The sequence below is a fragment of the Oncorhynchus tshawytscha genome, linkage group LG14 (genome assembly GCF_018296145.1).
Source record: "Oncorhynchus tshawytscha isolate Ot180627B linkage group LG14, Otsh_v2.0, whole genome shotgun sequence".
In the NCBI taxonomy this organism is placed as follows: Eukaryota; Metazoa; Chordata; class Actinopteri; order Salmoniformes; family Salmonidae; genus Oncorhynchus; species Oncorhynchus tshawytscha.
In genome coordinates, this window is record NC_056442.1 from 11,351,897 (window position 1) to 11,375,108 (window position 23,212).

A 23,212-nucleotide genomic window follows, 5' to 3' on the forward strand; every position below is an offset into this window, starting at 1 on the left:
TCATGTTACATTAATCTTACATTGACGCTACATTAACGTTACATTGTGATGAGCGATTTTTTTTCACTGTTAAGTATTGCTGTGTGAAACTTATACAGTAGCCTATGTACGGTTCATTTACAAGCAGAGAGAAACATTAAAGGCATTCTCTGGTACTTTAGCGACTGAGAAAGCATTTTGTAAACCTCCCGCTTTGGGCTGGATGTGTCAATGTGTAGTTCATACATGCATAATCTACGAGCATAATTACTGTCGTACCTCAATTAGCCACAAAATCCCTAGTTTGAAAGCGACTGTTTTCTTGAAGCTGTGCCATGCCATTTTCCCTACATTTCCCCCCACCTTGGCAAGCCCTCTAGCAATTTGAGTTCTATCCAATGAGGTTCAGCCCCTCGCATTTAAGCGACAGCTGGCAAGAGGTCTGCCCAGCGTTATCCAATGATGAGTAAGAGAGAGAGAGAGAGAGAGAGCGCAATGATGTGGCACACATATATGATGTAGTACGCAATTTACGGGGACCACTTTTGGCTCGTGATTGCTATTTTCAGAACTACTGGCTAAAAAGTGTACAATAATCTTTTTACTGGGAAATCTGCAGTTAAGCGGTCTCCCACCAGCTCTGATTTGGTAAACAGATGAGGGATGGACTGGAAAAATGTTACCCCTTTAAAATTCATAGACAGAGTTATGGATGAAAGGACTGCCCATCTGAGATTAATATGATAGTTTTAACCATGTTTTAAGGCTATACAGTGGCGCAGTGGTCTAAGGCACTGCATCTCAGTGCTAGAGGCGTCACTACAGACACCTTGGTTCAAATCCAGGCTGTATCACAACCAGCCGTGATTGGGAGTCCCATAGGGCGGCGCACAATTGGACCAGCGTTGTCTGGGTTTGGCCGGTGTAGGCCGTCATTGTAAATAAGAATTTGCTCTTAACTGACTTGCTGAGTTAATAAATGCAAAAAATTCATATTTTTTTTATTATTTTGGATTCTGATTGGGTAAGACAACTGAACTAAGCTTATGAGGAATTTACAAGTTACATTCTTCAAAAGTGTATTCTTCAAAAATATAGTGAATTTAAAAGTACAAAAACTGATGCAGCAATCACAGATTTCACCTTTAACAATCGGGTTTACGATACTGAGCTGATGCACAGGCTCCAATAAATCCCTGAGGTGACAGTCTCTACAGAGAATGACTCCCATGTGACCATCAAACCAGTTTTACTGCTCTCAGCGGTGGAACGTACATGACTGAATGTTACGGATTTATTTCAAGCACAAGAGTAAAATCCCTATTCATCTATTCACCGCCGGTAACGTCCCTTTGAAATGACAATGGCGTACTGATGGAGATATATGGCAATACATATTCTGCATACCTGAAATATTTCTATGTTTTATTGCCACATACACTGGATTGGTGCAGTTAAATGTGTTGTTTCACCGGGTCAGCCATAGTAGTACAGCGCCCCTAGTGCCTTGTTCAAGGGCACGTCGACAGATTTTTCACCTTGTCGGCTCGGGTATTCGAAACCAGCGACTTTTCGGTTGCTGGCCCCACGCTCTAAAACTTCTAGAAGACCATTATATTGCCATTGATAATACAATTCCACCGTGTGTGGTGTAATCATCATAGGACAGGCCTACATACATATCCAACTGTACACACGATACATGCAGATTGTTCTTCCACTGTAACGGAAAACTGTCATTTATACAGTCATTCTGAGTACTGTCAACAGTAAAATACTCTGAAATGATTTACTGCAGCATACTGTAAATTATGGTGCATTGTGGGAAAAGGTTGTGGGTGGGGAAAGAATTGCTGTATCTCCAATGGCACTGTAATCAACCCCACAGAATACAGTGTCCCGCACTGTATCTTTGTAGAGCCAAAAACCTTTTGACTACTAGTAGTTGCATGGTTTGTTGTTTCTGGCTCATTATTAACATATTGTGAGGTGTGCCTTGTAAGAGGCTATATAAATTAGTACCCGTGAGTGAGAATTCTGTAACCAATTTAACTCATGTGGTTATAGTGCCCCATCAATTTGTATAGGGGACAGAATGGAGTGGCAGCAAGTCTTAAACCTTAAATGGTTGAGCAATTTCCCATGTCCTTTTGTTCTGTTTTGCCCTGTAGTTGCTGCCAAGATGGAAGCCTTAAGGCCTCTAGAAGTGCCACCGAATATTCATTAATATGGTGTAATGTGTAAACACTTTACCTAGCAGCCAACCTGCTTGCACCAACCGCTTGTAATTACAGTAAAATATTGTGAAATACAAACCCTTCCCTCAATGAATTTCATTCATTCATTCTGATTAAGGTAGCGTTGACTTTTTTTTTACAGTATAATACAGTACATTTTACGGTATTGTATTGTGTCATTACACAGTACTTGCTCTGATGCCGTATTTATATTACAGTAGGTGTACTGTAAAATGAAATACAGAATTCTACTTGCCACCGAGCTGCCTGTAAGCTACTGTGAAAACCATGGTAACCCCTTTAGTGTAGGGATACATACATAACCGATTCAAGGCAACACAGTAAGGGTGATGCCTTCCCTGCACACTATATCTCTATAGTGCACAGATCAACATGTTCCTATCAGGGTGGGGCCCACGGGGCCAGATGGCGCTTCTCCTGGTTTCTCTGCATTTAATCTGTTTTCCAAAAATAATTTCCAAGAGAGGAGATTAAGATTCAGGGGATTATATTACTGGGCCTACTGTATGAAGGATGAGCACCTGCAGTGGGGGATGGCAAAAGAAAATAATCCACACAGAAATAAATCATTTGCCCTTGAAGAAATAATAGAGAGATCCAGGAGAGGATGCCCGCCCCACTGTATCAGAATACTTTAACATCCTTTGTTGCTCATATTTAAATGATTATGTGGAAAAAGGTGTAGCCAATAGCCATCACTCCTAATCTGTGATAGCCGGAATAATGACCGTAGGGACTGAAGCATGGTTTATTAAACTTCCTAGAGCTCGTTTACACAACACCAGAAAAACCTCACAGACAGGCCTCTGAAATGATGTTAATGTCACCTTTTTGTGTTATTCCCTGTCTATTTCCTGAGTTCACTAACCATCAGGGAAAAAACAAGTCCTGTAGGGGCAGGGAGTACAGTACACATTCTTCTTCACCTCACAGGTGGTGGAGATTTTTCACCTTTAACCTTTTACTGCAGTGGGCTAAATCAGGGTCACACAGAGTGTTTCTTGGTACTCTTGAACAAATACTTTGAAACAAAAGTATAAACCTCACAGACATGGGTATGAGTAAAAAGCCTGTACCATGTCAGATATAGAGTTGAACTGTATTACATTTTGAGTTTGCGTTGCAATATTACACTTTATATACATCACAGAAGACTGAAATATAACAAAACCGTTTGACATAGAAACACCAGATTTTCATCGTCATTTCTTTTTGTTTTGTTTTCTTTATTATTTACGAAATTATGAAAAATATGAATAACATTCCACCTATGAGGCCACTAGAGGGTGATTTGGTCATTTGACTGTAGGAAAGGGCTACTTTGTGAGACAAGGTACTGACTCCTATTGACCTATCTTCTGACAAACATCATGTATTATGGGAGGTCTGAGTTCTTGGTCTGTATTGACACTGCCTAAGGCTGCATTTACACAGGCAGCTCAATTCTGATATGTTTTTTTTCTCACTAATTTGTCTTTTGACCAATCAGATCAGCTCTGAAAAAGATCTGATGTGAAAAGATCTCATGTGATTGGTGAAAAGAGCAGATAGTGGGGAGAAAAAAATCTGAATTGGGCTGCCTTTGTAAACACAGCCTAAGAGTATAGCTGATCTAGGTCAGGTCTCCCCTGTCCAGATAATCTTATTAATTGTTATCTAAAAAGTCACCACTCCTACACTTTATAAATACCTTCAGACTTGTGCTCCTTCTCAAAACCAGAATCCAAAAGGCAGCAAAGTGTCCCTTTGGAGTCATTTGACTCACTTCTGTCAATACAAACAACAGTGCTTCCACTGAGACAGATGGTTTCTGATGCATTAAGAGACAACGCATCGAGCGGTCTCGGTCTCCATGTAACTCTACCGTACTCTGGGGACTCATTCACCTTTAGTGGCCGTAAAGAGAAAAGCTCAGAGAAATGAAAGCAAGATTTCGCCCTGTCTTGGGACCACGAAGAGCCAGGCCATGAAATCTGCCTTGCTACAGATGTAGGGTCTTAATTTGCTACAGCGGGAAAATGATCCTGCAGCGACAGGAAAGGTGAATTATTATGTGGATTATAGTTAATTGACATTTTTTTGTAGGGGTTGATACATTTTTCGTTAAGGGCAAATCAAATCTGAAATGTCAAAGCGGGAAATTACCAACTTTGGAAGCCTTTTTTAAAAAGCCCCCAAAGACCCTATCCCTTTTTTGATTTAGCTTTTCTAGCAGGTCGGAATTCATTGTTCTTCTGGACAGACTTAAAAGCTGCTAAACACTCTCTCAAGGACATGCCTGTAGAAGCAGGCAGTACATTTGGCTACCAAGCAGATCAGGAAAAGACCCCAGGGTGACACCACCACACCTCCAAGTTCAAAATGTCCTACAGCTGTGAAAATAGCACTTAATAAATATACAAACCATGCAGAGTGAGTGTAAAAAATCTTTCTGAACCGATACCATGTGTGGTGTGTTATAAATCAGAAAGGGGTGGTGAATGGAACAACAGAATCCCTGGCGGACAGAGAGATGTCTGGACAACATACACACCCGACACGAAGCAGCTCAGGCTGGAAGAAGAGGCTAACATCTGCTAACGTACTGCTCGAGACACTATTTACTATTTATGTCGTCTGTCTGTCTGCTGCCACGGCCCACATCTGCACTGCACTTTCACGCACGCGCGCGCACGGACACATGCACGTACGCAAGCGCACACACACACACGCTGGAGGCGGATGATCGTGATCGACAGGGCAGCAGTGGGATGCAGTAGCTCACACCCTCGGAAGAGCTCCAGTCCCAGGCCTGTCTAGTCCACATTGCCTGCAGCCGATGGAGGCCGCAGACAAACAGGCCTCCGAACACTGACAGGGAGAGAGGGGAGCGAGACAGAGAATGGCTCTCCCCTCAGGTGGCGCAGTGAAGCAGAACCACCGTCAATCCCTGAGAGACAGGAGAGTGAGGTAGAGCGTGTTTTGTTTGTGAGGATTCAATCTGTTCTGTCAAAGCAGTCCAGCCATGTCCAGTCCAGCGTGCCACTGGACAAATGAAAGCTGACAGAGAGCAGTAAATAAAACGCTGGGAAAAAAGTGTTATTGTCACATGCACAAGTACAGTAAAAATGCCTAACCTGCGAGCCCTGCCCAACAGTACAGTATTCAATATCCAAATAGTATAACTATAAGAAAACAGCCATGCAATCTCCATAGACAAACATTGGCAGTAGAATGGCTCAGTGACTTTCAACGTGGCACCGTCATAGAATGCCACCTTTTCCAACAAGTCAGTTCGTCAAATTGCTGCCCTGCTAGAGCTGCCCCGGTCAACTGTAAGTGTTTTTATAGTGAAGTGGAAACATCTAGGAGCGACGGTTGCAACATTCACAAGTTCCAAACTGCCTCTAGAAGCACAAGAACTGTTCGTTGAGAGCTTAATGAAATGCCTTTCCGTGGCTGAGCAGCCTCACAAAAGCCTAAGATCATGCGCAATGCCAAGCATCGGGCTGGAGTGGTGTAAAGCTCGCCGCCATTGGACTCTGGAGCAGTGGAAACACGTCCTCTGGAGTGATGAATCACGCTTCACCATCTGGCAGTTGCGTTTATATTGTTGTTCAGTATATATACAGGGTTAGTTCCAACACCATATTTACAATGTGTAGGGATAATGGATCGATAGAAGTAGATACGGTTAGGGGTAAGGTGAGTAGGTAACAGGATATAAGACAAACAGAGTAGCAACAGCTTGTATGTTAGTGGGTGTGCTTGTGTGTAGAGTCAGTATAAATGTATGTGCATATTACGTGTGAGTGAGCAGGTGATGGAGTGAGTGAGTGTGTAAGCGTGTAGGGCCCTGTGAGTGTGCATAGAGACTAGAGGTCGACCGAATATGATTTTTCAACGCCGATACCGATACCGATTATTGGAGGACCAAAAAAGCAGATACCGATTAAATCGGCCAATTTAAAAATAAAAAAAATGTATTTGTAATAATGACAATTACAACAATACTGAATGAACACTTATTTTAACTTAATATAATACATCAATAAAATCAATTTAGCCTCAAGTATATAATGAAACATGTTCAATTTGGTTTAAATAATGCAAAAACAAAGTGTTGGAGAAGAAAGTAAAAGTGCAATAAGTGCTATGTAAGAAAGCTAACGTTTCAGTTCCTTGCTCAGAACATGAGAACATATGAAAGCTGGTTGTTCCTTTTAACATGAGTCTTCAATATTCCCAGGTAAGATGTTTTAGGTTGCCTCCCGGGTGGCGCAGTGGTTAAGGGCGCTGTACTGCAGCGCCAGCTGTGCCACCAGAGACTCTTGGGTTTGCGCCCAGGCTCTGTCGTAACCGGCCGCGACCGGGAGGTCCGTGGGGCGACGCACAATTGGCCTAGCGTCGTCCGAGTTAGGGAGGGGTTGGCCGGTAGGGATATCCTTGTCTCATCGCGCACCAGCGACTCCTGTGGCGGGCCGGGCGCAGTGCACGCTAACCATCGTTCTGCCCCTGAACGAGGCAGTTAACCCACCGTTCCTAGGCCGTCATTGAAAATAAGAATGTGTTCTTAACTGACTTGCCTAGTTAAATAGGTATAATAATACCTATTATTAATAATACCTATTTTATAAAAAAATAAAAAATAAATGTAATTAAAACGTTTTTTTTTTTAAATCGGCGCCCAAAAATAACGATTTCCGATTGTTATGAAAACTTGAAATCGGCCCTAATTAATCGGTCATTCCGATTAATCGGTTGACCTCTAATAGCAACAGTGCAAAAATACAAATAAACGGTCAAAAAGAAAGATAAAGATACATGGTCAACTCAGATGGTACATGGAGCTATTTTGTTAGCTATTTATCAGTCTCATTACTTGGGGATAGACGCTGTTCAAGAGCCCGTTGGTTGTCAGACTTGATGCACCGGAAGCAGAGAGAATAGTCTATGGCTTTGGTGGTTCGAGTTTTTAACCATTTTCTGGGCCTTCCTTCCTTCCTGATATAGAGGTCCTGGATGGCAGGGAGCTCAGCCCCAGTGATGTACTGGCTCCAGTGAAATAAGATAGGAACTATTTGATGTAGATATGCACACTACCGTTCAAACGTTTGGGGTCACTTAGAGATTTCCTTGTTTTTGAAAGAAAAGCACTTTTTTTGTCCATTAAAATAACATCAAATTGATCAGAAATACAGTGTAGACATTGTTAATGTTGTAAATGACTGTTGGAGCTGGAAACAGCAGATTTTTTTTATGGAACATATACATAGGCGAACAGAGGCCCATTATCAGCAACCATCACTCCTGTGTTCCAAATGGCACGTTGTGTTAGCTAATCCAAGTTTATTATTTTAAAAGGCTAATTGATCATTAGAAAACCCTTTGCAATTATGTTAGCACAGCTGAAAACTGTTGTCCTGATTAAAGAAGCAATAAAACTGGCCTTCTTTAGACTAGTTGAGTATCTGGAGCATCAGCATTTGTGGGTTCGATCACAGGCTCAAAATGACCAGAAACAAAGAACTTTCTTCTGAAACAGAGTTCCTCTTTCCAGTGTCTGTGTTCTTCAGTGTCTTAATATTTTATATTTATTGGCCAGTCTGAGATAAGGGTTTTTCTTTGCAAATCTGCCTAGAAGGCCAGCATCCCGGAGTCGCCTCTTCACTGTTGACATTGAGACTGGTGTTTTGCAGGTACTATTTAATGAAGATGCCAGTTGGGGACTTGTGAGGTGTCTGTTTCTCAAACTAGTTGTGCACCGGGGCCTTCCATTCCTCTTTCTATTCTGGTTAGAGACAGTTTGAGCTGTTCTGTGACGGGAGTAGTACACAGCGTTGTACGAGATCTTCAGTTTCTTGGCAATTTCTTGCATGGCAGTGCCTTAATTTCTCAGAAAAATAAAACTTTTTTGGTTACTACATGATTCCATATGTGTTATTTCATAGTTTTGATGTCTTCACTATTATTCTACAATGTAAGTTGGGTGATGCAACAGGACAACGGCCCAAAACACAGAAGTAAATCAACAACAGAATGGCTTCAGAAGAAGAAAGAAAGAAAGAAAGAAAGAAAGTAAGAAAGAAAGAAGAAAATATGCCATTTGGACAGGCCCAGTCAGAGTCCTGACCTCAACCTGATTGACATGCTGTGACATGACCTCAAGAGAGCGGTTCACACCAGACATCCCAAGAACATTGCTGAACTGAAACAGTTTTGTAAAGAGGAATGGTCCAAAATTCCTCCTGACCGTTGTCCAGGTCTGATCCGCAACTACAGAAAACTTTTGGTTGAGGTTATTTTTTAATTATTTTTTTAAATGTTATAATTTTTTTTATACCCTTTTTCTCCCCAATTTTGTGGCATCCAATTGTTAGTAGCTACTATCTTGTCTCATCGCTACAACTCCCGTATGGGCTCGGGAGAGACGAAGGTTGAAAGTCATGCGTCCTCCGATACACAACCCAACCAAGCTGCACTGCTTCTTAACACAGCGCGCATCCAACCCGGAAGCCAGCCGCACCAATGTGTCGGAGGAAACACCGTGCACCTGGCAACCTTGGTTAGCGTGCACTGCGCTCGGCCAGTGGGTTCACATACTTTTCCCACCCTGCACTGTGAATGTTTACACGGTGTGTTCAATAAAGATGTGAAAATGTATAATTGATTGTGTCTTATCAGTTCAAGCAGACTGTGTTTGTCTATTGTTGTGACTTAGATGAAGATCAATTTATACAGAAGTCCAGGTAATTCCAAAGGGTTCACATTATTTTTCTTGCCACTGTATGTGTGATGGTGACGAAGATAAAACTGTGAAGCATCCGTACTATTCTCGCCGGACAGCCTGTATTGAGTCAGGACCTTAACAATCAGCATTAAGTACTAGCGGGGGATGGCATCTGAAGCCAACCGCTCGGTTGAGCTCCTGCTATCAGTTTTTTTCAATAACCAACCTGAATAGAAGGATAAACTAATGATTGTAGACAGCAGAGAACTTTATTACTAATGACTGTGTAGGCCTATATTAGTCATATTGGTCAGCCAATCAGTGGCTTTGACACAAGGATGCCTGAGGCACTTCCTGTTCTTACACCCAATAGCCTTGAGTTATTGTGACAGTAGCCTAATTCAAATGAGAATCCACACCTCGGAAGATGAAATACGTTTCATAGGCAGTTAAGCACAGCACTTAGGCTGTCGAGCTGTTTCACACTCATCACAATTCTCACCAGGAAGGGAGAAAAACGTGCAGTGAAGCAAAACCTGCTATGGATGGTTGCTGACTTGCTCAGATTTCTAGCCTCATACAGTTAAAGAAGGCTATCAACACTCTTAGAGGATGACTGTCAGGGACACCGAAATGTGCAGTAAGCAAATTGCTACTTTTGTAAAACAGTTTGTCTTAGCAACTACGGTTACATTACTGCACTATAGAATTCGGTTATTAGTTTTAACTAGATGCTTTACCCGAAATGACATTCAGAGGACTCATAACTCACAGCCGCGTCATTAGGCTAAGTCCCTTTGTTGTACTGCAACGTTTTCAGCTGGGGGACAGAGCCAGCGGAAGAATGTGACCGGTCAGGTTAGCGTGTTGGTGGAGAATAATGACTCTACCCAGGCCACCACTGAGTAACGCCACACAGCGCACACGAAAACTCCTTCCCTCCCTCCTTCCCTTCCTCCCGCCAGAGGGCTAGGGGTGCGGCGCAATGACTCAGCGCCATCCAAATCGGGGCAGGGAGGTCGAGGGCAGGGGGACACGGGGTGTTTGACTCAGCAAGTCTAGCATTCTCCAACAGGGCAGAGCAGCGCTGCACGCTACCCCGTCATGTGTCTTATTCCCCCTCTCATCTGAGTCCCACTGGTCTGACTAAGGGGACCGGGACACGAGGCTGCTCTGGGCACTGGTAGCCCTCAAGGACCCTGTGTCTAAGTAGAGGAACTCTGGTCACGTGGGGGGCCCCTCGTGGTGCCTTCAGCCTGGTACTGAACCACAGTGGTACCAGATAAACGTCTATAGGAGGGTACAGAGCCACCCACGAAGATTTACTAAGAGGTGTAAACACTGAGAAACAGGGTATTTAGACTCTTCCAAATGTGCCATGTCTAAGGGGGCAAAGACAACAACGGATTTGTCTAAATAATCCATCACCAAAGTAACCCCTGTGTGACGGCACATTCTCATAAACCAAAAAGCAGGGATTTCTTCACTTCATCACAGGAAAGCGATCTCATTCAACAGATCCTCAACAATTATTCAATGAGTGTTGAATTACAATGGAATTACAGAACTCCATTCTGAAATGTATGCATTTGCCACAGACATTTAACTAGAACTAAGCAGCTCCAAGCAAACACCATTCTATCTTACTGCTACAGTATCTTACTCTCAGACTCTCACAGTCTGAACCAGAGATAATAACTGTCGGTTATAAATTTGATTTTTATGTTCTGAAAAGCCTTCATAAAGCCACAGATGATATCTTAGCTACTCACAGTATATTGGAGAAGACAAGCAGGAAGTAGTTCAGGGTCAAGAGTCATCAATCAGTTTACTCACTGTTCTGCCAGTTCAGTTCATCCCTGTAAAAGAGCAACACAGCAATGTTAAGTTAACGGCGTTAGTAGCCAGCTAAACTAGAGCCTCTGACCTATACAAATGTAGGATCTTAATTTGAGCCAGTTTGCTACAGCAGGAAACTAATCCTGCAGCAACAGGAAATGTGAATTATTATGTGAATTATAGCAAATTGACATTTATTGTAGGGGTTGATAACATTTTTCGTTCGGGCAAGTTTGCATTTCCTGCTGCAGGAAAATTCTCAGCAAAAAAAGAGTGATCAAATTAAGATCCTACATCTGTATGAGAACTCAGAGAACAATGGGGTTGCTGGGTAGAACCTCCGTCGCCTGTAATGCCCTTAAGCATGGTGGCCAGGCTCACTCAGCTCAGTTTGTCAAAGAGGGTTTTAATACAGATGGGTAAAGTAGGGCATGGTAATGAGAGAATAGTGCCAGGCTAATACTCTGATAACTCTGCTGGCCACTTCACATCCCCCTCAAGGGAGGGACTAGGGAGAGTGCAGGTCTGTAGAGTGGGACTAAAATAACCAATTTAGACAGGATTGACACTCTCATGTCAATGTTCCCTCTAAATTTCTTCGGCACTGAGCATATTTCAGGTCTACTGAGCTCAAACTTAAACGTTGTGCAAATTCCAGTGTGTGCTTACTGTGAACACTGAGGCTATACCCGCTTTTAAGTCACAGTTTTGACAGTGGCCAAGTTGGCTACTGTGGCTATCTGATCCTAATGTAGGCCTACCAGAGTGGCCTACCATCAAAAACAATGGAGAAAATTCTTCCCATAACTTGGAAATAGCTAATCTATCATTCAGTCTACAGTAGCAGCCAATGTGTGGTGTTCAATGTAGGCCTACACTCCATGAGACTTTTGAAGAAAAGAAAAAAAAACATGGAGGGCTTGACGTGAACCTGTTTTATCCACTTGTCCTTCAGACAAGGAAGTGACTGAAAATATTGTTGTGCTGTTTGATGCAAGAAACCACGACCGTTTTTACAGAGAATCAGACATGATGCTACCCTCGTAGCTTATTCTCGCCTGCCTCAAAAGACAACACGGACCCTTTTAAGACAAATAAAAGCGGTTTTCTGTTCTACCTGATAATGAAATTGCACAGAACCTGGTGTCCCAGGTCTAAATGAGTCCCCCATTAGAGGGGATGAATTTTTTAAAAAGCAGTGGAACTGGCTTCCAGGACCAGATTAGGATTTGATGGACATAACAGCAACCACAAAGACAGACACACAATCACCAAGTCCAGTGGGTCTACTACTCTCTTTGCCGACGTGATGCCCGGCACCGGTACAGCACTGACGGGTCAGACTAGCGGCAAACAAAAGACCGATGTTCTATCTTGTTGAGCAGCAAGCCCAATCAGAGACACATCTGGCTGGTAATGTGACCGTGACGAAACCCTGATGATGGCAGCTTCGCTGTCCAAACGTTGATTGTTGTTTATTATCTCTACTGCGTCGGTTGCCAAATGAGAGGGCGTTGCCTAACTTTTCGGGTAGTGCTACTGTGTCAGTCATTCACCCTCTGTGGATATATGGTGGAGGTATGGGGTATCCTGGCTGATTCCCTCCCAGGAAACAGCACCGCCAGCTGAGCACTCAACCTGACCTGGCTCTGCACTGCACTGCACCTGACCTGCAGCGGTGACGACACTGCACCAGTCCCACGGTACAGTCCTGGTCACAGTGACCTACATCTCTGCACCGCTCTCTATTTGAGCATGATGGATGTAGCCCTGCACTAGCACAGCGGCAGGCAAGGAAGAACTCCCTAGAAGGAAGAAACCTCAAGCGGAACCAGTCTCAGAGGTTCACTCTTAGAACAAAAGGTGCTATCTGGAACCTAAAAGGGTTCTTCGGCTGACCTCATAGGAGAACCATTTTGAAGAACTCTTTTGGTTCCAGGTAGAACCCTTTTAGGTTCCATGTTGGACCCTTTGAACGGAGGGTTCTACGTGGAACCCAAAAGGGTTCTACCTGGAACCAAAAAGGGTTCTCCCTGGAACCAAAAATGGTTCTCCTACGGGGACAGCCGAAGAACCCTTTTGGAACCCTTTTTTCAAAGAGTGTAGACAGTGGTGTCTTATCAGCCATTCATCTCCCTGTAATTGGGATACATCAACCAACATGTCCTCTGATACCATACACTGTCTGTTTGAAACAGGGGGGCCAGACAAGCTGCCTGCTACAGACTCAAAGGCCTTATTAATACCAGCCCAACATAATATATAATTCATTGAGGCTGAATGGCTACAAGTGCAGGGGCAGCTGTGAGGGATCTGTACAGAACAGGAGGCCATCGCTCTCCCCGTGTCACAGAGGATCCGGCTGGGCTAGCCTATAATACTTAATCTTCTCAGTCAGCGCTACGGAGAGGTAGAGAGAGAAAGAGAAAGAGAGAGAGAGAGAGAGAGAGAGAGAGAGAGAGACAGGAGAGAGAGAGGAAGGGAGAGAGAGAGAGGATAGGGATGGAGACAGGAGAGAGAGAAAGGGAGAGAAAGAGAGCGAGAAATAGAAAAAGAGAGAGAGAGAGACACACACACACACACACACACACACTCTTCCGGCCTGTTCACTATCTCTATTAAAGAGACCGGTTATGAATCATTAACGGACCACAGCACCATATTACAGACGCGGGCACGACCCCTGTGATAGAACAATAACACAGGGGGACAGACAGGAAGTGAGCAGCACCGGCTCCGTGTTACAGGTGGGGAGGAGGGAAGAGGTGACGCAGGACACTCATTTGCTTGTCTCATTACGTGAAGGTGGTCAGATTATGCATGCATGATCTTGAAACGGAACAAATTAGTCCCCCCCAAGACAAAAACGACAACGGCGTGAAAGGAATAACGTCGAGCCTATGTTCGCTCACTAAACGACTGTGACGACGTACTGACATCATGCTATTTGTTGTCTGTAGCAGGTGCTGGTTTGGTAATAACCGCGGTGGTCAAATGAGAGGTACAGGGGGATTCTGTCTATTGAAACAGCATTAAAGGCATCCTGTGGTTTCTTGGCTCTGGGCCAAGCATCTCCAGCAGGCAGGGATAACATTTAGGAGTCTAGTAATGAACCAGTGTCCTTTGTTCCCCGGGTTGATTCGAGTGTTGGAGAGAGATGAAGGTGGAATGGAGAGAGAGAGAGAGAGAGAGAGCGGGAGGGAAGAGTGGGACCACAGCCGGTCTTCGGAGAAAGGCCTCCGAAACCCAAGCGAGCTGGTGACTGTCGGCAGTAACTCCAGTCCTCAACCAAGAGGAGAACATTGGACAACTACGTACTACACAGTGACTTCTATTATTCAACTTTTTTTTCACCAGGCACTCACATAAATCATCACTCACATAACGATCACTCACATAATCATCACTCACATAATCATCACTCACATAATCATCACTCACATAAATCATCACTCACATAATCATCACTCACATAACGATCACTCACATAATGATCAAATCGTCCTTGTGGATCGAAGTGTTTTTCAGTCATTTCCGGTAGAATATTTTCAAGGTACTTGAAATTCAACTTCTTTTTAAAATGACCCACGAGCTGTGTAGCCTGGCAGAGAATTACTGGATCAACTCAGCCGTCAGTCAGTCAGTCAGTCCGTAGCTCTGCGCCTGCGTCGTTCCTCTGTGTGATTGCCTCAAATAGAGAAGAGCCCTCGCTCCCTATTAGCAAGTTAATGAAGTCAAGGGTACCGGAATAGCGAAGCAGTTTGTTTGGAATATAAACTGAATAATACAAACAGGAATATTTGCATATTGGTTTAATTTTGCCTTTCAGTAATCTAGACGGTATGAAAAAAAAAGCATTTCACTACACCAGCAATAATATCTGCTAAATATGTGCGTGACCAATAACATTTGATTTGAAACATTTTGCCCATTGAGCACCCGTAGCTAGTACCTGTAGCTAGTACCCATAGCTAGTACCTGTAGCTAGTACCCATAGCCAGTACCCGTAGCCAGTACCCAGTACCCGTAGCTAGTACCAGTAGCTAGTACCTGTAGCTAGTACCCGTAGCCAGTACCCGTAGCCAGTACCCAGTACCCATAGCTAGTACCAGTAGCCAGTACCCATAGCTAGTACCAGTTGCTAGTACCCGTAGCTAGTACCCATTGCCAGTACCCGTAGCCAGTACCCGTAGCCAGTACCCGTAGCTAGTACCCGTAGCTAGTACCCGTAGCTAGTACCCGTAGCTAGTACCCGTAGCCAGTACCCGTAGCCAGTACCCGTAGCCAGTACCCAGTACCCGTAGCTAGTACCAGTAGCCAGTACCCATAGCTAGTACCAGTAGCTAGTACCCGTAGCTAGTACCCATTGCCAGTACCCGTAGCTAGTACCCGTAGCCAGTACCCGTAGCTAGTACCCATAGCTAGTACCTGTAGCTAGTACCCATAGCCAGTACCCGTAGCCAGTACCCGTAGCCAGTACCCGTAGCCAGTACCCAGTACCCGTAGCTAGTACCAGTAGCCAGTACCCATAGCTAGTACCAGTAGCTAGTACCCGTAGCTAGTACCATTGCCCGTACCCGTAGCTAGTACCCGTAGCCAGTACCCGTAGCTAGTACCCGTAGCTAGTACCTGTAGCTAGTACCCATAGCTAGTACCCGTAGCTAGTACCCGTAGCTAGAACCCCTAGCTAGGCCTACATGTATGTGAAGAGGGACTTGAGTTAAACTAGAAAGGTGAGAGAGGACACTGGACAGAAGCTCAGGGAGGGATAAAAGGCTGTGAGAGGCTGTGTTATGTTGACGATAAGGCTGAGAGTCCAAGGGCTGGGAAGGGACAAAAGCACCGCTCTTTTCTTTGCTGCAGTGGGGAGAAACTTTCTGGTGAAGGGCAAGAGGTTGGGAGGTCTACACTGCTCCTGTCCTGAGGGTTATATGATCACCCCGTCTCAAGCTCTGTCTAGTCCACCGTCCACAGCACTGATGATACATTGTTAGACTAGCCAGTTGGTCATTTTAGAAAAACTCTACTAAAATGTCACACAATGGGCATCTGTTAAATACATCTTATTTGCCATTCGTTTAGCCATCAATGTTGGTGTACCTTCCTCTCATAACCTGTTAACATGGCAGCCATATACGATCATAGATATTCCACAGATAGCAATAGAACGAAGTGGCCACTATCACTTTTAATAAGTGAAGTGATGGCATTCTCTCTTTGCAGTGGCAAGTGATGGTGTTTATCGGAGAAAAGGGAGAGGAGGATAGATAAAGAGAGAGAGCTTGGAGGATAGAGATAGAGAGATATAGAGAGAGCATAGATTTAGGATAGAACAAATTCTTATTTACAATGACGGCCTACTGGGGACCAGTGGGTTAACTACCTTGTTCAGGAGCAGAACAAAATATTTTTTACCTTATCAGCTCAGGGATTTGATCCAGCAACATTTTGTGTTACTGGCCCAACACTCTAACCACTAGGCTACCTGCTGCCCCTACATAGCTAGCTAGAGAGAGAGAGAGAGAGAGAGATAGAGAGAGGGGAGGAGGGAGAGGGGGGATAGATAGCTAGAGAGAGAGGAGGAGGAGGGGGAGTAGAGCGAGACAGACAGAGGAGGAGAGAGAGAGGGGGATAGATAGCTAGAGAGAGAGGAGGAGAGGGGGAGTAGTGAGAGACAGAGGAGGAGAGAGAGAGGGGGAGGAGAGAGAGAGGGGGGAGGATAGATGGAGAAATTAACCTGGAGAAGAGCCCCCTGAGCAAGCTGGTCCTGGGGCTCTGTTCACAAACACAAATAGACCCCACAAAGCCCCAGGACAGCAACACATTTAGACCCAACCAAATCATGAGAAAACAAAAATAAAATTACTTGACAAATTGGAAAGAATTTACAAAAAAACAGAGCAAACTAGAATGCTATTTGGCCCTAAACAGAGAGTACACTGTGGCAGAATACCTGACCACTGTGACTGACCCAAAATTAAGGAAATGTCCAGACTCAGCGAGCATAGCCTTGCTATTGAGAAAGGCTGCCGAAGGCAGACCTGGCTCTCAAGTGAAGAGCCTTTTGTACTTTAACTATTTGCATTACAAACTGTATATATACATAATATGACATTTGAAACGTCTTTATTCTTTTGGAACATTTGTAAGTGTAATGTTTACAGTTAATTTTTTATTATCTATTTCACTTGCTTTGGCAATGTAGACATTTGCTTCCCATGCTAATAAAGCCCTTAAATTGAATTGGCAAGACGGTATAATGGAGGGAGGGACATTTGATTCGTTATAGAAAGAGGCAGTGAGCCATGCTGTAGAACCGCACAGTACAGCCCTGCAGATAAGCAACTCTACTTGTACAATATTACGACTGTAAAACAAGGCAGACAGGCTAATATGCTAACAAGCGACACTAATCTTCATGAGGCTTAAATTGATTCCTTTACAACAGATCTGTTGTTGTCACCAACACTAACTCACACCCACCCACACACACAAATCCCCAATTACAATCAAATGGAGAGAAAACAAGTCACCCTGATTCTAGTAGTATGACATATTAAATTATTAACAGTGTACAACAATGAAAGAGTGAATGTTGCCTTAAATCCCAACAAAACACAATGAGAAATGATTGGAAGAAGCCTACAACACTGTGGCATGATGCTGAGAAACATGACCACGTTGAAATTCATAGTCATAGCCCATGGCCTAGATCCCCCAAAAAAAATGGATCCAAGTATTTTCCTTTGCACAAAACCCCAGCTCTTATCAGTAATTACAAAGGATTCACTGTTCTGTTCTCACAAATCATTTCCTGCCATTTAAATGTCACAACGAGTGACAGGGTGGAAAACAACACAGCTTTTCTTCTTCATCACATTTTACTGCTCGCTGCTGTGTGTGTGTGTGTGTGTGTGTGTGTGTGTGTGTGTGTGTGTGCGTGCGTGTCCGTCCATTAACGTGCGTCTGCCATGCCTGGCCTCACCCTCAAATCAGCAAGACTGTTGAAAGGTTACAATGAGCTGACTTGCCTAAATAAAAAAGCCCCAAGTCGCCTCACTCTCGACAGCTACAAATACATCAATGACTTCAGCAAAATGGTCCCAAGGACCGCATGAAAAACACACCCTGTTATCATTCCATGTCCTCACGCAATGCTTCAGCCGTTTGACCAGTAGTTGTGTATTTTCTCCGGCACACAACACAGCCTTTATCCATTTGACATGAGATCATGCCAGGACATAAAGAGGAAATCTACATTACGCCCAGAGAATTACAAATGCTGCAGTGCATTATAATCAGTTAATGGGGACTAGTGATGTGTGGGGGGGGGGGTATTCTTTTTGATGATGTATCTTAGCGTTTTGACAATACCTTAATGTCATTTTTTGTGCTAGTTTGCTGCACCTGCACCAAAACTCCAGCGTAGCTTGTTCCCCTTCTTCTTTCAAAATAGAGAGCCCATTTGTTTTCAGGACTTTTATTTCCATGACTGATCAAAACACATTTTGTCATGGCTCTCTCTCTTGTCCCTCTGCAGCAGACATATGGTGAGCAATATGTTTGGAGCATCAAATCACAATCAAATTACAACACGTAGAATCGTGAGAGTTGCGATACATATCTTATCGGCACATACTGTGAATATCGTGATAATATCGTATCGCGAGGTCCCTGGGTATTCCCAGCACTAATGGAGACTTAATGAATTGACTGTATAAAAGCCGGGGTCTATAAGCTGTAAATACCTACCTGTGTTCTGCATTATCGGGGCGTCAACAAATAACACCATACATGACAAATGTATCGTTGTCTCCCTAACAATCGCACAATTGTCCAGCAACGTGAATAATCATTTCTCCTCCATTTCTGTTCCATAAAAAGGTTTTATACAGCACAGTAGCAGGTCCCCATATTGGGGATAGTCTCATAATAATGATGAGGACTAGAAATGGCTTACTACGGAGGTTAAAGGTCAGAGAGACACATTAAGTGATGGAGAGGCTTCACAACAAGTTCCCCTCAAATCCATAACCTCTAGTTCTGACTACACTCTCCCCTCCCCTAATCCCTACTTGTCCAAAGAATCCTTCTCCTCTAAAATCACTCATTTGTTGCCACTAGTATGCTTTGAAGGGGCTTATAGAATCATAGAAAAGGCCTCTCGATTGTAGGTGGAGGGGACTTTTAGCTGGCCATGTCTGTGCCTATCGATGGAGAGCTTGAGCACTTTTCAAAACATGTTTTCAAACTACAATAGGTAGTCTATATTCTCTAATATATATATATATATATATATATATATTCAAACGTTCAAATCTCCAAGTCTCTCAAAATTGTTATGAATTTGTGCCTCTAGTGTAATTCAAAAGGCTGATTGTGGGCCTTTTTAATGAAGAATTTGTTTGTTTTCTATGATTTGTGTTTTGCTTTTCGTGCATTGATGTTAATATGGATGTGTATATTGATGTGTATAGTGTATATTGATGTGTATAGAGGGCTCATCTGTAAAAGAGACCTTGGTCTCAGCATTACTCCCTATCAAAATAAAAAATATAAAATGAAATACAACTTCAATCTACAATAAACCAAGATGAATAAATTAAAGAATTTTATCAATTACCATTTTTTTTAAATATATTTTATCACAAACATCTTTGATGGCATTGTTTCCAGTGATCTGTGATCTCAGTACTATTCATCAAAAGATCATATTTACGCTCAAAGTGAAAACCCCATAAAAGGTCTATGGACGTAAAACAAAGATACATCTCATTACCGAAACGATAAAGGATCAAAGACGCAATTTAACAAAAGCAAGAATAAAAGCTATCTAACTAGTCTACACAACAACCAGAGACTCAAACCAGGTTTATAAACGCACAAAGTTTGCATAGAGCACTGACCTTGGTAACACATTGAAACACCAAATAAGTCAATTGAGGATGTTTGGAGCCCTAGGCATTAGCCACTAACCATCAAAAGGCCAATAGGTTGACTGATTGAGAACACATACAATTTTTGTCCACTGGTGCTTTGTTTGGAGTGTGGCGCTGTGAAACTATTTACCGTATGTAATGTCTTCATTTCCTACTTTAAACCAAGACGAGCCAATCATGTTTTTTGATGAAAGAAAATTGGAGAAAGTGTAATAGATTCATTTCAATGTACTAAACATTGAACTTAATAGGGAATGAAATAAAAAAAAACGTTTAAATAACAGACAAGAAAAGTGTTTGAATCAACAACAAAAACTCCTGGACCAAAGAGAAGAGGCATTCAGCAGAGTTATACTTGCTATAGCCTACATTAGTAATAACACATTTTATATATGTTTAGTGATTCTTTCTAAAGGACAGCAATCACTTTCAGGCTACAGGACAGCTTGTAGCCTAGCAGTTAGTGTTGGGCCAGTAACAGAAAGGTCGCTGGTTTGAATTCCCATTGCTACAAGGTGAAACATCTGCCGGTGTGCCCTTGAGCAAGGCACAAAAACATAATGTGCTCCAGGGGTGCCATACTACTATGGCTGACCTGTAAAACAACACATTTCACTGCACCTATTTGGTGTATGTGTGACAAAATATGTTTTCCCCCAGTAACATTGCCATAGCGTCCTAGTCGTGGATGTATACAGCACTGTGGCCTATTTAGGAACATGTCAACTTGAATGCCCTTGTCCACACCTGCCCTTATGGAAAGTCAAACTACAAACGCAATTTCCATTTAGCCTAATAATCGTGACCTCTTCTCAGAGGTATCAGAGAACTGTTATGCGGTGAAGAGGTGTCGCAAGGTTCCTTTCAAATAAAATTAAACCATCCCATGATCACGGAGATTTGACTGAAAGTTTCTAATAGGCCTAATATCAGTTATTTTATTTGGAATATAGGCCTAATGATCACCATGGTGATGCTAGGGAATGCTATCTCTGTCGTGATGGGAATAACTACCTTAACACTGCATGCGATGTGAAATCCAAAATACACACCGTTTTTTTTTGGGGGGGTATGCAATTTATTAAAGGACATTAATATAAACAAAGCGTGTAGCCTAGGCTACTGCAATTCACCAGAATGGCTATTTGAACAGACATGTAGACCGTAAACTATAGCCTACGTAGGATAATATAATAAAACATGACTGATCTCGTATGCAATACATCATATAAGACGCCGGTACTTACAGTTTCTGGGGCAACCAGAAAGGAATTGTTCCTCACACAGCTTGCTCAATCTACAGTCCCTCGTCCTCTGTCAAAACCTGCTCACTAGACACTTGACGGGTGATGTGTGTCCAGACGCGCTTACGCTGAATCCCACTGAGCACAACAATGGTGATGGACCGCAACGAAACTTGGCAGGCAAAAAAAAAATCTACGCAGCCAGAAATAAAAATTAAGAGAAGCACCGACTTCATTGGATAAGGAAATGTTGGAGCGATGCTGTTGCTTCCTTATTGGACACAAGTCAGACGATGCGTGTCCGGATTGGATAAGAGAAAATAGGTGGATACGAATAAATTGGACAAGATTGGTGAACTTTGACAAGTGAATTGCGCACGGCGATTGGACACAATCATCCTCATCACTGACTGTTTTCAAACGTGTAACTATTTAAATTATTCTGATATTAAATGTCTGTATAGATCATTGATAAAGGCTTTATGCACTATACATACATGCTTCACAAATAATTTATCAGCAAAGTCATCATATATAAAGCATTCATAAGAGCATAGACAATTACCTATGTATATTCTGAGGCATGAAATGGTTTATCAGAGCCAATTTGCCCAGAGCCTCATAAAAGGTATGAATGCTCCATTAATTGGGACCATTATTCCCTGGCTGGAAAAAAAAGTGGTAACAGACTGTTAAATAGTTAATAGTCAACGTCCTGAATTTTTGTATGAAGTCCTTCAATGTCAAGAACTTCCAAGGCACAAATATTTATTCCATTGCCATGGCTGTGTTAATCTTAATTACGGTTCAACATCATTTTTAAGTGAGGCATCCTCTCAGTCATGTAGGCACATGCGCAAAATGGCAAAATTCCCTTCCCTCCTCATAATCTCCCAAATACTGTATCTGTCATCCACTCATGAATCGAACATTTAGTACTGTGAAGCAAGTCTCCTAAACAGTGACACTGAATAAAACAGAGTTTTTGACCTTCATTTTATTTCAGTTTAATTTAAGTGAAACACTACACTTCTTTATAATAATTGACTATCTTTGAAGAGATCAGGCATAAATGATTGTATACTGAACAAAAATACAAAGGTATCAATTTGAAAGACTTTACAGAGTTACAGTTCATATAAAGGAAATCAGTCAATTGAAAAAAATGTATCTTATCTATGGATTTCACTTGACTGGGAATACAGATATGCATCTGTTGGACACAGATACACTATCATTGGAAAGTTTAGGATCACTTAGAAATGTCCTTGTTTTTGAAAGTAAACCCATTTTTTTGTCCATTAAAATAACATCAAATTGATCAGAAATACAGTGTAGACATTGTTAATGCTTTAAATGACTATTGTAGCTGGAAACAGCAGATTTTTTTTATGGAATATCTACATAGGCGTACAGAGGCCCATTATCAGCAACCATCACTCCTGTGTTCCAATGGCACGTTGTGTTAGCTAATCCAAGTTTATCATTTTAAAAGGCTAATTGATCATTAGAAAACCCTTTGCAATTATGTTTGCACAGCTGAAAACTGTTGTCCTGATTAAAGAAGCAATAAAACCGGCATTCTTTAGACTAGTTGAGTATCTGGAGCATCAGCATTTGTGGGTTCGATTACAGGCTCAAAAACAAAGGACTTTCTTCTGAAACTCGTCATTCTATTCTTGTTCTGTGAAATTAAGGCTATACAATGTGAGAAATTGGCAAGAAACTGAAGATCTCGTACAACGTTGTGTACCACTCCCTTCACAGAACAGCGCAAACTGGCTCTAACCAGCTATTTCTACCAGAGTAGAAAGAGGAGTGGGAGGCCCTGGTGCACAACTGAGCAAGAGGACAAGTAGAGTGTCTAGTCTGAGAAACAGATGCCTCACAAGTCCTCAACTGGCAGCTTCATTAAAAAGTACCAGCAAAACACCAGTCTCAACATCAACTGTGAAGAGGCGACTCTGGGATGCTGGCCTTCTAGGCAGAGTTGTAAAGAAAAGCCATATCTCAGACTGGCCAATTAAAAGAAAAGATTAAGATGGGCAAAAGAACACAGACACTGGACAGAGGAAGATTGGAAAAAAGTGTTATGGACAGACAAATCTAAGTTTGAGGTGTTCGGATTACAAAGAAGAACATTCTTGAGATGCAGAAAAAGTGAAAAGATGCTGGAAAAGGGCTTGATGCCATTTGTCAAGCATGGTGGAGGCAATGTGATGGTCTGGGGATGCTTTGGTGGTG

The 23,212-nt window shown here is 42.7% G+C and overlaps 1 protein-coding gene across 1 annotated transcript in view; it reads right to left on the bottom strand.

Moving 5' to 3' along the window:
• Positions 1 to 21,158, bottom strand: part of LOC112266547 (double-stranded RNA-specific editase 1) — a 61,212-nt gene extending 40,054 nt beyond the window's left edge. The window contains exons 1-2 of the mRNA XM_024444114.2: positions 20,972 to 21,158; positions 10,719 to 10,805 (exon numbers count right to left, since the gene is read on the bottom strand). The gene's annotated coding sequence lies outside the window, so the exon portion shown is untranslated. The remainder of the gene's footprint in view (positions 1 to 10,718; positions 10,806 to 20,971) is intronic.
• Positions 21,159 to 23,212: the final 2,054 nt, after the last annotated feature.